The sequence below is a fragment of the Opisthocomus hoazin genome, chromosome 5 (genome assembly GCF_030867145.1).
Source record: "Opisthocomus hoazin isolate bOpiHoa1 chromosome 5, bOpiHoa1.hap1, whole genome shotgun sequence".
NCBI lineage: Eukaryota > Metazoa > Chordata > Aves > Opisthocomiformes > Opisthocomidae > Opisthocomus > Opisthocomus hoazin.
In genome coordinates this window covers 86,246,702-86,263,042 of record NC_134418.1, presented here as the reverse complement: position 1 = coordinate 86,263,042, position 16,341 = coordinate 86,246,702, and positions in this window count along the sequence as shown.

The following is a 16,341-nucleotide window of genomic DNA, read 5'->3' as shown; positions in this document are numbered from 1 at the left end:
CTGCAGTCCTGATCAACAATTTCAACCCTTGTCCCAATTCCAGTGCTGTTCAAGAGAACGGCCAGAACCCGTTTAGCAGTCTGTTCAATAACTGCTCCGTGTCAGGAAAGCTTTTGTTGCCGATCCAAGATTACCTTATCTTGGGTGGCAAAAAAATCTGCATTTTAAACACGATTCTGCCTCCCGGCACTTCAAAGGGTTTCCTGCCGGTGACTAACGTCAGCTAAAACACAGGAGAAGGTGTTCCTCCATCACTAACAACAAGCAATCCAAAGACAGTTCCAACACGAAAGAGCTTGCCTCGATTCGACAAGAACAACAGAAAAATCACGTTGCTCCGTACTGAGTCGACACAAAAGTAGCTTTTTTTTTGCCTGTGGAGTCTCGGCAGTAGGAGGTAGGAGGAAGAGCGTTGTGCTGTGTCCCGGGCTTGCTAGGTAAAACCATGGGCTACGTTACTGCTTGTGGATGGAGCTGTAGCCTGCGACAGTGTGCTCGCATTTTCCAAAAAAACATTGAGCTATTTATAAACATATCTGGGTTAAGTAACTGCCATTACAGTATATTTATACATTTAAGGGAAGAATTTCGCTTTTCTGCATGCTGCAGATGACATGTTGTGCAGGATGAAAATTAAATCAGAGTAAAAACATTTGCATAAGCCAACTGCTGGGTTCAGCCCCGCTGGGGGAGGCTGAAGTACCCAGAGATGCACAAATCCAGAATGGTCCTAGAGTCCACGGGACATGGCGGTGTGAATCCTTACCGCACTGCTCCGCACTTCGGGGAAAGATAATCTTCATATTCGGGGAATCTGTAATTTTGAGAATGCCCTGGGCTGGAATAAAGAAATAACCAGGTGAAGGGATGGCACTTGGTGCGAATAGGCCTGATCTTGCTTCTCCTCCCTCCTGCGAGGCAGCACCAACGCAACGGAGGTGACGTCTCTCACTGAGTGAGAACGTAGACGTGGTTGCACAGGGCAGATAACTTGTGTCACCGCTGTATTCTACATCTGGGTAGCAACGGCTTGACCCGAGAGAGCAAGCGAGTGGCTGCTAGGAAAACATTACACTGCTGTCTGCAAAGCAAGCCCTGAGTTACCCACCAGCTCTGGATGGTGCTGTTCACATCTGCCACACGGTGTGGAGCGACCAGGGCAAGAGTTTGTTCCACTTCACTGAGATTATCTGAGAGGAGAGAACTTGTTATGGCCTTTCTAACTGGTTATGTGGTAGCTGGCTTCGTGCTCTGAGCTCCTGCTGATGGTCCTTCCCGTCTAACTCCCACCCCTCTCTTCTACGAGGAAAGGCTGAGAGAGCTGGGCTTGTTCAGCCTGGAGAAGAGAAGGCTGAGAGGGGACCTTAGAAATGCTTATAAATATCTGCAGGGTGGGGGTCAGGAGGATGGGGCCAGACTCTTTCCAGTGGTGCCCAGCGACAGGACAAGGGGCAACGGGCACAAACGGAAGCAGAGGAAGCTCCAGCTGAACACGAGGAAGAACTTCTTCCCTCTGAGGGTGACGGAGCCCTGGCCCAGGCTGCCCAGGGAGGCTGTGGAGTCTCCTTCTCTGGAGATATTCAAGACCTGCCTGGACGTGGTCCTGTGCAGCCTGCTCTGGGTGACCCTGCTTGGGCAGGGGGTTGGGCTGGGTGACCTACAGAGGTCCCTGCCAACCCCGACCATGCTGTGAGTCTGTGATGGAATCTTACTTAATATTTGAAATTTTAAAGGACTAGTGGGGGGCTCTGCACAGAGACCTTTCTGTTGCTCCGAGCCCAAGGACTACAGTAGAATCAGTCCTCAGCTAAGAGACCGATCTGCCAAAAACCACCAACAGCCTATGTGCAAAAAATGGAAGAAAATACATGTTTGTGCACTGTTTATCCAATTCTGTTAGAGATGTACCAGCCGCCCAGTCTGGCACCCTTGCAGCTCTCCCAGTCACTCTGAAGCGCAGAGAGCAGCTGGTGTCCCTGGTCTGGTGTCACTTGACCCAGGCCCTCTCGAGCACATTCAGGAAATGTGGGATGTTAAATCCGGTTTTTCTGCACAGCAGAAGGTCTATCTTTAATTTGGGTGTAAACATAGTGTTTCCTCAAATTCATTCTTATACTATACCAAAAACCAAACAAACAAAGAAAAAAAAGCCAAAACAAAACTCAAATGGGTCGAGTTATCCAAAGAGTCCATAAAGACTTTTTTTTCTTTAAATACATCCCTCTTACCCAACAGCCTTCCCTCTTCAGGGTGGTTTCCGTCTCAGCTTCCTGAATTTTCTGCCAGCCAGTTCCAACTTAAGAAAGAGATCACAGGCTTCAAGTTGCTCCTTTGTTGCATCACAAATAATTTTGAAAAAACAATATTTCAAAGTTAAATGCTATTCGACACTTTACATTTTTAATTTTGTGTACATTATTTTAAATGGGAAATGAGTCTTTCATGTTCCATCAGTTAAAAGATACTGAAAAAATATTCTTGCAATGAAGAATTTTGTACTAATACACCATGAGTGTTGAAAACATATGTCTCAAAAGGAGTGACCAGTACTCGTAAAGCCATGTAGCTCTCCTCAGATGACACAACATGGCTTTATTCAGCTGAAAACCACAGTGTAAGCTGATTCTGCATACTACTTTCACACGTTATTTAAATAAACTCTGCCTGCTTGCGATTTTCATGACTTTCTATGTTTTGTATTTCAACTCTTTCATAAATCCACTTTATAAAATATTAATAATATGCATCCAATGCCACATTGTTACTATGCCTCCTCAAGTTCTTACCTATCACTGCGTCCCACTCATGCAGCAAGCCAGACTGCAGTGTTAAAATCCCAATTGCATTGAAACCAACACTCTTGGCTTCCACAGGGCCCATAATTCTTGTCCAGAATTTTCAGTTTGGAGGCTGATTTAAGGTGAGTCCTCTGGAGAACCTTCACAGAAGCATAGCGGGGACCAGCACATTACGCCGTCCAAATACCTGTCCCATATTTGAATGAACTTCTGTTTGAGTGAGGGTATCCCTGTACTGCAGTGATTTGGGAAAAAAATGTGAAGAAGCTTTGAAGTGGCTCAGATTCTGTTAACAGAATGTAGAATTTGGCAGTAGGAACAACCAAAATTGCTGAATAGCATTGTCACTTTTGAGATGGCTGGGTGAAGACACGATGGGAGGTAACTTCAGCTGACCCTGGTTTTGGTGCTGTTAATTCAGGTTCACCTGCAGATTACTCTCTACTGGCTGTATCAAGATGAGTCCCCCTAAAAACTTTGTGGTGCCAATACAGTTTTTATGAAACAGATTGCAAAATCCAAAGTTTAGCCTGTGCTCCACAATCTCTGTCCTACACCTCTTATACGATGGACTATGTAGAGGAAAATTAACACTATTAATTCAAAAAAATGGCATTTTATACATGTATTGGTGTTGGAATAATCCTGAAGTATTATAAGATCATGGAAGGACTATTAACAGAATATATTTATACAAGGACAATGTATATTTAATCAGTACTTAATGGTGATATAATAATAGGTTTCCCCATAGAGAATGACAATATGATTTTCAACTTCCTGAATTAATAATCCTGCAGAATACCAAAGACCATTATTTCACTGCTCTCACATGCAGAAAGAAGAAATCTTTTTCTGTGCAGGTAAGGAAACCTCTAAAACAAATCAAAGATGTGGGCAGAGAGTACAGAGGACTAATTAACTCGAGGCAAGTAACCCAGGAAAATTAATGTTGAATTGAAGGTAGTTCAAAGGCTTCAAGAGTAGCGGTTTAAAATCCAGCATTTATGGCCTTGAGCAGTTAAGACCTTGTGAATGACTGTATTCTTTTCAGAAGGCACGGAACATAAAAGGCACGAGGCTTAAGAATAAATTTGTGTGTAGAAAATGATAGGGATGAGAAGGAAGAGTTCTCATTGCATTCACAGAGGGGCAAGATGTACCCTCAGCAAGTTTGCTGATGACACCAAACTGGGAGGTGTGGTAGATACACCAGAAGGCTGTGCTGCCATTCAGCTTGACCTGGATAGGCTGGAAAGCTGGGCAGAGAGGAACCTGATGAGGTTCAACAAAGCCAAATGCAGGGTCCTGCACCTGGGGAGGAACAACCTCATGCACCAGTACAGGCTTGGGGCGGACCTGCTGGAGAGCAGCTCTGCGGAGAGTGACCTGGGCATCCTGGTGGATGACAGGTTAACCATGAGCCAGCAGCGTGCCCTGGCTGCCAAGAAAGCCAATGGGATCCTGGGGTGCATCAAGAAGAGTGTGGGCAGCAGGTCGAGGGAGGTTCTCCTCCCCCTCTACACTGCCCTGGTGAGGCCTCATCTAGAGTACTGTGTCCAGTTCTGGGCTCCCCAGATCAAGAAAGATGAAGAGCTACTGGAGAGAGCCCAGTGGAGGGCTACGAGGATGATGAGGGGACTGGAACATCTCCCCTACGAGGAGAGGTTGAGGAAACTGGGCTTGTTCAGCCTGAAGAAGAGAAGGCTGCGAGGGGACCTTATAAATGCTTACAAATATCTGAAGGGTGGGTGTCGGGAGGATGGGGCCAAGCTCTTTTCAGTGGTGCCCAGTGACAGGACAAGGGGCAATGGGCACAAACTGAAGCAGAGGAAGTTCCGTCTGAACATGAGGAAGAACTTCTTCCCTCTGAGGGTGACGGAGCACTGGAACAGGCTGCCCAGGGAGGTTGTGGAGTCTCCTTCTCTGGAGATATTCAAGACCTGCCTGGACAAGGTCCTGTGCAGCTTGCTGTAGGTGACCCTGCTTTGGCAGGAGGGTTGGACTAGATGACCCACAGAGGTCCCTTCCAACCCCTACTATTCTGTGATTCTGTGAAGACCCTCAAAGTCTGCTCAGGAGACAGTAACCACTACTGCTGCACGACGATCCGGGCCATGGCCACAGCGGGGTGGTTGAAGGAAGACGTGCGGGCATGCCGAGTTCTCCTCAGGTGGTGGGTCTGGGGGCTGCTTCTCCGCGGTGGGGTCTTCAGGGTACTCTGTGTCCCACCTCCATAAAGCAGCTCCTTTTATAACGTTGCTAATCTCGGTGTTCGTTAGTCAGGAGCGGAGAAGAAAGATGGCTCTGAATCACTGAAGTAAAGTGGCACGGTAAAGCAGATGCCATCTTAGGACACATCGGGAAGTTGTCTGCTGGAGAAATAAAGCTTGAGTACCTCTGTGTAAGACGCTTGTGAGACCCTGTCTGGAATCCTAAGGGTCAGCTTTTCAATTGCTGTTTCAGAAGGAGGAACTGAAACTCAGAACACGTGTCCAAAAGGGCCACTGAGATGACGGGCCTCCTTGTGTGGCAGAAGAAAGCTGTGACTTGTCTCCTTGTGCCTGCTGTAGTGAACACTGAAGAAGGAGGCACAAAGAGAGAAAGGGAGCTCCGATACGGTGTCTCTGGAAAACACCGAAGTGAAAAAGAGAGATCACCACTGAAGGACAAAAGGGGTGGGTGTCCACAGGTTCTGAACAGAGGTACCCAGGACATTAGAGGGTTTCCAGCACTGGGAACCCCTCCTTCATCATCCTCAGCGGTACGGAGTACGGAATGAGAGGGTTGACTGGGAAAGCTTTGGGCAGGAGCAGAGCCAAGTGTTCCACCTCTGTACACCCTGAAAGTTTCAGCACTATTTCTTCATGGTAGAGGAAAGATAAAAACTAGTTAATGATAGCAATCACATTAAAATAAACATGGTACAAAACTGAGGAGGTCTCTTTGTCGTGAGAGCCTACAGGCACTTCTGAGGGATGTCAGGCTGCCAACGATGATAATGTCTGTTGCAGAGATATTTAAACACCACTGCTGTCCAGTTTTGGGGCAGAGCTCTCTTTGCAGACAGTTGTATTTTAGTAGAACAAATAATGTGTATTGATTCCATCTCAAACACGCAGCTGAAACCTGCCCTTCTCCAAGCAACCTCACTGTCGGCTTGTTGTGGGTAAGGAAAAGATTCAATTTTAAAATATGTTGGGTAAGCACTTTTGTTATGCTAAAAATTTACCGTGTCTTCTCTAAAGTTTTTTAAACATAGAGTGACTTTTTGTTTTAAGATTTCTTAGCTGCTTGAGACAAAATCTATCTTCTTCCAAAAAATGTAGGGAACAGACTACAGCTCATTCCCTTGTTTAATAAGCTTAGGATTTGCCCCTTAATGGTTGGTATGGATTCAGTGACATCACAGTTGTAGATTTTCTAAAAATATATATTCTGAATGCCTCAGAAGGGTGAAATAAGTGCTTACATACATCAGAAGTGAGGTTTCTGAAGTTTCAGGAGAATGTGTGCATGGGTGAAGATGAAGTGTGGTGATTTTCTGCCAAATGGGAGAGTATTTTTACAAAACTGCCAAAGTATATTTAAAACAATATAATAATTATAATTTTGCTGTATGGTAAGAATTACTGGTCCTACAACATCACTGTAATTTCTTTTAAATGCTGCACCCTCAAATATAGTCTTTTTCCATCAGAGTCATGATTTTTGTATATGTACACACACTCTACTAAACTATGATTGATTAAGCCTGATTTTGATTAAGCAGGTATGCATTGTTCATTTCCATCCCAAAAGGGATCGAGAAAGTAAAAATTAATGGAAAAGGTTAGAAAAGTCATTTAAGAATTGCTGTGATTAGAATCCACATCCCTCTTACTAAACCCAGACCTTTCAAGAGCAAATGGCAAATATATTCCAGCCACTGGCAAGCAAAGAATAGATAATCAATCTCAGAGAAATGAGAGAGGTTAATGGAAGACTGTAATAAGGAAAGAAAATTGTCTCATAAATTCAGTTAGGAACTTTGATATCTCAAGCTAAAAGTAGAAACCGGAGGTTCAGAGATACCTGGATGTAGAATTGTATGTCATGAACAAGCAAATGTAGAACACAAATGCATTTTAGTAGAGGCAAGTCGGTTTTACAAAGGTGGAAAAGGGACAGAAGTATTTAACCCATTGAAAAAACTTCTTTACTAGCTAGGCTGGATGCTGCTGTTCTGCTATATTGAAGCTGGATTTAACATTTCCAGGTTTCCTGCAATGTGATCTTCTCATAAAGCCATTCTCAATGGCCAGGAATTTTCTCTGTCTTCCTTTCTTACAGAATCACAGAATAGTAGGGGTTGGCAGGGCCCTCTGTGGGTCATCTAGTCCAACCCTTCTGCCGAAGTAGGGTCACCTACAGCAGGCTGCACAGGACCTTGTCCAGGCGGGTCTGGAATATCTCCAGAGAAGGAGACTCCACAACCTCCCTGGGCAGCCTGGGCCAGGGCTCCGTCACCCTCAGAGGGAAGAAGTTCTTCCTCATGTTCAGACGGAATTTCCTGTGCCTCCGTTTGTGCCCATTGCCCCGTGTCCTGTCACTGGGCACCACTGAAAAGAGCTTGGCTCGATCCTCCTGACACCCACCCTTCAGATATTTATAAGCATTTATTAGGTCCCCTAATACAAGGGGACATGTTCCCCAAAGATGTCCACAGCCTTCTTTTTGACCTTGATTAATTAAAATAAGGTAAATAGGTAAGACAGTACAGAGAACAAACCAGTTTGCAATGACTTTGGGCTGTTATTTATATGGGATGCAGTTAGCAGAGTAGCTTGTAACAACTCACTTCCAGTTCCTTATCCAGAATTAAGTACCAAAAATACAGAAAAGTTTGTGCAAAGTGTTCTCAGATTTCAGAAAGCGCAGTACCCTTATCTGAAAGAAGAAAATCTGGTGATAAATGCAGTAGGGCGTTCATAAAGCTTGGAGCTAGAATATATTCCTTTCTGCAGCAAAAAGCGATTAAGTATCAGAATGAAAAAAAGGACGAGTGTCTCCCGGAGCGGACAGAATGGATGTTCCCAGGCTCGGCCAGGAGAGGACTGCCGGAGGCTGGGCCACCTCTGCCCGGCAGAAGCGGCCCCGGTTGTGCAGAAAAGGCACCTCTGGGGCAGTGCTGCTGCCAGGGCAAGGATTTGGCTTGTTTCGCAGCAAGAAGGCTGTCCATGCTTTGTGAAGTGTCCAAGCTTTCAACAAATGCACACCCACCCCAAATACTGCATTTCCCGCTCGTGGATGGAGGGATCTATTTAGATTTAATATGACAAAGGCACTTCTTCAAGGCTTAAATTAATTAGTTATACAGCAATTACAATACAATTAAATCTCAGCAGCATTCAGGCTGTTCGTAGGTAGGCTGGCATGGGTAGTCAGCTAGTGGCCAGCCTTCATCTCCCTTCCTCTCCCTCCACACCTGCCTGGCAAGTCTTTGGCCCTGTCTACACGTGCTCCGTTTGATTTAACAAATGCAGACTGGACCACTAGTTCTTCTGATACCCATGAAAACACAATGATCACCTTTCTAACCTATACACTTTTGTGTTTTAAGTGAAGGGCCTGGTTTTCCAAATAAAGATTTGAAATACATATTTTTATCATCCTTCTCTCCCTCCTTTTATATAATGGTTTCAACCTCTTTCAACTTGCAGACCTCCAAAAACCTCCCATTGGAGATACAGAGTGAATTTAAGACTACTGACAGAATGCTTTTCATGGTTCCATTTCTCAGACCCTTAGGGGAGGAATCCATAGGCTTCACAAATTCCAAACCACCAGTGTCCAAGCCCTATTTTGATTGCAACCAAAGAGCAAATGTGTCCTGTAGCTCTAATTGCACCATTCAATTTTACAGGTCTGCCCGGAGGCAGGAGGATATCGTTCCCATTTAAACAACCTTAAGTTTGTGAGAATTGGGTTACATATATTGAATAAAATTGTGAATTTCATCTTTAGACCTTTGCCAGTGGTGATTCATTTTAAAGGGGTATACATATTAGAATTTCTTCCTTCAGTCAGCTAGAGTCTCTTTGTTCCTATCAATCAGGAAAGAGAAGACATATCAACAAACTCCAGGTATCAAGTTATCTCCATGCATGTTCTTTAGCGCCAGACAAGTAGTATTCTGGAGAGCAAACTCCACCTCTGCATGTGCAGTTGTCACCTCAGGTGTGCTGCCTGGGAAGAAACTGGACCTGTCATGGCCCAGCCTGAACCTCATCATCCCTGTTGTTGTTGTGTACACAGCCACCAGGTCCTAGGCCTTGAAGCTCTATCCAAACATGGATTTACGCAGAGCCTAGACCCCGTGTTACATACCTCAATACATAGGGCATGCAGAGAGAGAGATCTCAAATAACGTCCAGAACAGCCACCTAGTTGTTACACATTTACATCTCCTGAGCTTACAGCTACTTCAGGAATCAAGCTGGGATCCATTTTTTGAGAATACCAAGGCACTTGGTTCTTACTCTGTAGGCAGATATTTATCTGCCAAAGACATTGTGACCCACCTTTCCCAAGATGGCACCCCTGTCACTGTCCTATGTCCCTTTGACACTAGGGAAACTTCTCACCATACAACAACAGAACAAACCCCATCTCATTTATGAGCTCTCACACTGTTTTGTAGAAACAAAAGGAAGGACCAAAGAGGGATGGAGATGATAAGAAGGTTCCTGAGTATTGCGATCAAGACAAGTTCAGAAGTGAGCTTGGAGAAACTTTATACAAGTTATTTCCAGAAACTATGTGTTCTGGAGAAAAAAAAAAAATTGTTATTCTGTGTAATTCTCACCCACACTGCTGAAGAAACTGCTTTGAAAAAAAATTGTATGAAAAGTTAGGTTACAGTTTCGTTTTCCCCATATGCTTCAGAATTGTCTAATTTGGATGAAGAGTGGTGGGTGGGCTTTGTGGATTTTCAGGGACAGTTGCTCCAATTGTACTTAAAAGCTCAGCATCTATTCCATTTTTGGCAGAGCAGAAAATGTGTAAGCAGCTAGCAAAGCAGAAACATCAAAATCTGTAAATGCTCACTGGAACTTAACCTCCAAGCAGTGGTGTTTTAATTTCTTGTGCTGCAGGAAAATACCATTCTCTTCCTAGTGCCAACAATGTCTATTACCCAAGTCACACTAAACATTTTTTGGGGTAAAAGTACAACAACCCATGGCTTATGCAACGTGACAGAGGAAGGCGTTGCATGAAATGGAAGCAGTTTTATACAGAGGTGGTTGCAAAGTGAGCACTAGGTTTCAAAACTAGCTCACCACAGTACTTAAAAGAGCCGTTAACCCAACTTCTCATTCCCACGTAGGAACTTCATAAAAGCTCATTTTAGAATATAAAGCAAATGTCTCCCCAGCCATTTCAAACAGATTTAATCCTTTGTTATTTTAATACCCTAAGATGCCGTGCAGATGACTTTGTGTAAAGCTTTAATATGCCTAAAAAGGTTGAACGAGTGCATTAAATCGTCAGCCTTTAAAATAAGTGAGGGAAGAGACAAACTAAGCAATTGCTGTGTTCCTCTTGCTCTGAATATATATATAGCTTTGCTATTAACCTCTAAGATGTTTATGGTGCATTTGTGATATATAAATTTTTTAAGACAGGCAAAGAGAAACTAGATCTCTTTTTTTAATAAGTGTTCCAGTCCAAATAAAGGCTTAAACAGACAGCTAGAGCTTCAACCGCTCTTCAATTTCATCAAGCCAGGGACACAAATATGTCAGATTCTATTTGAAGCCAGCTGCACTCATAAATTGTGTTCGTTTGGGGCTTTTCTCAACATTTAAAGGTCACTTTAGTATTAATTTATTCAAGTAGACTTAAAAGTCGTTTAGTAGATTCAGCCATCATGGCCCAACAGGAAACTTTCCTCTCTTTGGTTTCAAGAGCAATCAACAGCTCTTCCACCTCTTGGGCATCTTCACCAGCGAACTCTTGCATACGGACTGCACTTTTCAGCCCTGGTATGCGGTATTCGTTACAGCCCGCAGGCACCACTGAACAAATAAGTCACTGATTGCTGTGCAGAGGTCACATTAGTTATGCAAGTTAAAGAAATATGAGATACATGTGGACAAATTTTACCACTATGCTGTGCTAGAAAAACATAGCCTGGGTTATCTTGCCCACTGTTGTTCCAGAGATCTAAAAGAACATTTCCAATAATCTCGTTTTAGCATTTTTGATTGACACTTCACAATAGCTATGGCTGAGTCAATTAACTATTTGGGTACCAAGACAGGGGAGGAAGGGGAATTCATTTGAATGAGAAGTTTGTCTTTTTCAGCAACATCAGCTGCTCCATGAAATACATCAATAGCTTGTTCACTGCTCTTTTCCAGCTCAAAAGGCACTACCTGTTCTGCAAGATATAACTTTAGCTTTAACACCAGAAAAAAGATGTGAATATAGGAACGTTGAGTTATTGACATAAGCTATCATCTTTTTTGCCTTGAAACTAATTTATCTCAAAAAGAAAGAAAGAAACTTCTGATAAGACATTTCACCTCAGTGGATCCCGGTGCTTAGAGATCCTACCAGACACTGTAGTTGTTAAAATACTTTTAAAAACTTAAATGCTGTCTAACTGATAATGTTGTTTCTTCAAATGTATTTTAGACAGCCCTGACACAGAAATGCTATGCAGAGGTCCAAGTGTACGGTTGGAGTATTTTCCATGCTGTATGTTTTGTGGGGATACTCTTAAGAATAGCAAACCTTTACTTTTCCTCACACAAGCATATTAACATTTTTTTTTGAGCTTAAAAAGGATAATTACTCCAATCCTTTGGGATTTTAATTTCAGCTCTTAAAAGAATCAGGAAAGTCAGCCAAGATATGATGAGCCTGTACTTTTGTTGTGCTCAGTTGTTGTTAAACCCTGTGCCAGCCTGGAACACGCCCTTGTGATTGAACCCTCAGCGCTGGTGACCAGGCTGAACTCCCTCTCATCAGACATATGTTCCTTGGCCTCTCCAAGAAAATGAATGAACAAATAGCTTCTCAAGAAATACTGTCCTATCATACATCTATCAACCGTCTACAATACCTATCCAGTCTAAATGAACCTCCTTTTAATGGGACAAGAAGTAATAAACATTTCTGACCTCTAGATACATCTCAGGTTCCCTGTTTCACGTTCACGATCGCACAGGCACTAGCATGGCTAGCACTGTAGTCTTCATGGTGACACGCAGTGGTTGAACATTGCTGCACTGTGTACGTCGGGGAGATACTTCTCCCCACAAATAACGTGTCTGTGCTGGCACCAGGAGGATGTAGGAAGTTAATTTCCCATATTCTCCACTGGAAAGAGCCATTTGTAAATGAGCAGACAGTACATCAGAAAATTGCTGGTCTCCTAGGTTCATGCTATCGAAACGGCACTCAGGGACTGATTTGTGATAATCTGGTGATTCACTGCGACGGGCTGAAGGAACAATATCCCCCCTGTTGAAAATGATAAGCAAAAATGGGTTTTCTTATTACTGCCGATGCACCTGCTGAAACTACTACTGAAGTACTTTCTGCTCTTGCTATTTTTCCTTCTGCTATAATTAACGTAACATCAGAGGAACACTGCCTTCTGCTACGTCTCCATTAAACCAAAGTCAGCTTCTTCACACAACCCTTTCCAGGAGGTTTACAAAAGGAACAAGAGACAATATACTCACTTTAATGCTGTTTCAAAGTTTTTAGCACTTTCACTGTTTAGTGGTGCCTTTATCTCAGAGAACTGCTCTTCCAAAGACCCACAACCACCCAGATGTTTTTGGTTTCCCTGAGGTCATGTCCTCATTACTAATCTAACTGCAATAGGGTTGCTGGACAAGCACAGAGGTACCTGCTTTGCCGGGGTGCCAGAACGTGACCTGAGGGTTTGTTCAGCAGTGGCTTGGCAAAATTCCCTTGTCTATCAGTACCTGATCTGACTGAAGAAAAGTAAGCATGGAAACACGCTCCATGATCTGATCCCAGACTTCAGCCAGATTCACAGACCTGACAGTAAATGGAATTTAAATGCCAACATCAGGAGTGTTAGCTAATTGCTAAGCAACATTCTCTTCCTCTGCATACATCAACTGGTCTTGGCTGTGACTTGGGTCCTCACCCAAGACCCCAGCCTCTTCACGGACAAGCGAGACCTAGCATCTACAGGGGCAGGACCTGCTCGCATCAGTTGCAGGACATGGGGGAGGGGGTCTTCTCCCTAGCCCTGCACGCGGAACTAAGTACTTGGCTCATCAAAGGGAGTATGAAAGGAGATTATCGCTTAAAAGGGCTGGGATTAAATTACTGCTATGGGATAGGTGGAGCAATTTTCCCTGGAGATTTTTCTCTAAACCGAACCAGACAGGCACGTGTCCGCATGACTAAGGATGCTTTGACAGAGCCTTAGACAGTGAGAAGGGGTGGTCCGAAACAGGTCCAGCTAGCAAGCGAGCTGTTAGGTGATGCAGACAGTCAGACCAACATCTGATCTCCATCTCTAGGCATTTTTTTGGTGAAGCAGAGGCACGCTAGGACTACTCTGGTACGCCCACTGCACGGGACCACCATCTTCCAACGTCTGCCTTTCTGCAGCGGCCGTCTCTGCAGTGGATGGGACAGGGCTCCCTCGTTTTCCCCAGACTGTTCAGGGATTAATTGGCTCAGGACACTGCTCTAATGTTTGGGTCATACCTCTGGCAAATGTACCAGTCACAGGGACACAGAGGAAGAAAACAGCAAAAGGGATATGACAGCAGATGCCGGTAAATGTAAAGGCAGAAAAGCTATGTCCATCTAACATCCAGCTCTCGTGATACAGCTGTTTCCGTAAAGTCTGCTAGCAGATCTTATCTATTTATACATGTATAAATCGTTTATAAGCGATGAAGGTGCAGTTTCATACTGCAGCTAAGGAAAACGAACCCCTGGCCGCAGCCACGTACTCCCACCATTTTCCTTGTGCCATCTCCAGTCCCGTACACTAACCTGGCACATCTGCACACTCGCTTCTTTTGGCTCAGATCCCTGGGCAAATTCACCATTGAACGAGAACCCAGACTGTGTTGGAACCCAAAAAGGAAGGTGCTTAACTGGGAGAGAGAAAGTGGAGCAGGACTGGCCTTTGCATGAGCTGGCAGCTATCTGGCAGGCTCAGCTGTACTTCCAGCCATCCAGATTTTTACTCAACAGAGTTTTGTTTGACATAACAATCTCTACTATTACATATATCATTATACAAGCAGGAATAGATACTTTTTTTTTTCTTTTACCTGTAAGAGGGAGCAGTATTAAATCCTTAAAACCTGAAAATATGGTTAATAAATAGACTCAGACACACGGGTCAGTCTGAAACTGAAGCACTTTCTACTTCCCAGGTTCTGATGTATATCCAGGCTTACCTCGAACCTCGTATCAAAGTAAGATCCCAGCACATACCCGCTGTCCCTCTTCCAGTGAGACATCCATGAGTACACAAGCAGCAAAAATCCCTTAGTCTGAAACTTTTGCTTGTCCTTTTAGAACATTGCTTTCTGGGCACACGGAGAGTAAATCACATCTATGGGCTGAATCTCTCAGAAGGTCGCTGCATTATTCATAGCAGATTCAATTTAGCTGGTTAGAAGAATGCTTTCTAAAGTAAGACTGGATTCCAACCACCTTTCTTGGATTTACGTTATTTTTATCTTTAGCACGAATTGCTCTCTGTGCATGGTTTGCCACGCAGCTATAATTCCTATTATCTGTATAATACCAAAACAAATAGCTGCTAGGCAATGCTAATCCTTGCTACTCTCATGGTAGAGATTTTATTGTCACACTTGTTTGGATTTTTCCCTAAAATAGCTATTTCAGTTCATCTGGAAATTGGGTTGTTGCATTTCCCTAGTCTTGCCTTCCCACTTCTACTACCTCCCACCACAGATTCTGCCGCTGCTAACTCTCCATTGGATGCCAGCATAGATTGCAGGGTATCCTCACCGCCAAGACACATGAGGCACGCTCAGCCATTCTGACTTGAGAAAGCCACCAGCACGAGGGCTGTCCTCTATCACCATGTTATTTTAACAATGAAATTTGTTGTAAGGAGGAAATTTAGAATGTAAAAATAATACCTCAGCACCAAATCCCTTCCAAAAGGCAGTGACGGCAGCAAACGAATTTCTCTGTACCTTTCTCTAAGAGCAAGAAGAAGCAGAAAATGTCCTTCAGCTACTTCTCTCTAGATACAGTATTTATATTCCTTCTCTATGACTGAACAATATACAGAAACGTTTTGCAATAAAGCCCTAATGATATTGTGCCATGTTCCCTTAAGAGACACGACGACTTTTGTGTCATCAGAGATACACATTTTCTGCTCCAAGGGTTCTTTCGGCTGAATGACTTCTTCATTAGTCATAGCCTTACGTACACATATAATAAAATGCTTGCACAAAGGATTTAAGTTAACATTTACAAATATCTGAAGAAAGGAAGAGCAGTAATGATTTTTCTCCTTGCTACTTTTCCCATTAAAGAATTGCTTTGGATGGTGAGATAGAGATCAGTGGAAACGGAGGGTCCAAGAAAGAGTAATAGCAGTAGATTCACAGAGACAGAGCAGGGAGATGACATCAGAAGCCATACTGTTTTTTCTGGGGAGAGAGAAAGTGATGGGAATCCTGGGGAAAAAAAAACAATAAAGCAGTCTGAGTGCTCACAATGTGTAAGACTTCGGGCCAGAAACTGTTAAGCCTCTCTGTTGAAAAAGAAAGCAAGACAAGGCTTTTAGACGTGCTATGGGGGAAGGAAAAAAAAAAAAAGCCAAGGATAAAAGGCAGCTTGGACCTTTGGATCCAGAAAGTACCGAGGGTCATCTTACATATTCATAGAATCATAGAGTGGTTTGCGTTGGAAGGTACCTTTAAAAGTCATCTAGGTCCAACCCCCCTGCAGTAAGCAGGGACATCTTCAAGTGGATCAGGTTGCTCAGAACCCCATCCAACCTGACCTTGAAGGTTTTCAGGGGTGGGGCCTCCACTGCCTCTCTGGGCAACCTGGGCCAGTGTTTCACCACCCTCCTTGTAAAACATTCCTTCCTTGATCCAGTCTCTAGATCTCCCCTCTTTTAATTTAAAGCCATTACCCCTTGTCCTACCACTACAGGCCCTTGTCAAAAGTCCCTCTCCAGCCTCTTGCAGGCCAATTCAGGTACTGGCAGCTGCTCTAAGGTCTCCCTGCAGCCTTCTCTTCCCCAGGCTGAGCAGCCCCAGCTCTCCCAGCCTTTCCTCCCAGCAGAGGGGTTCCAGCCCTCGCATCATTGCTGGGGCCTCCTCTGGCCCCGCTCCCACAGCTCCAGGTCTGCCCTGTGCTGAGGGCTCCAGAGCTGGACACAGGACTCCCGGGGGGGTCTCAGCAGAGCGGGGCAGAGGGGGAGAATCCCCCCCCTCACCCTGCTGGCCGCTCTGCTGGGGATGAAGCCCAGGGGACAGTTGGCCTTCTGGGCTGT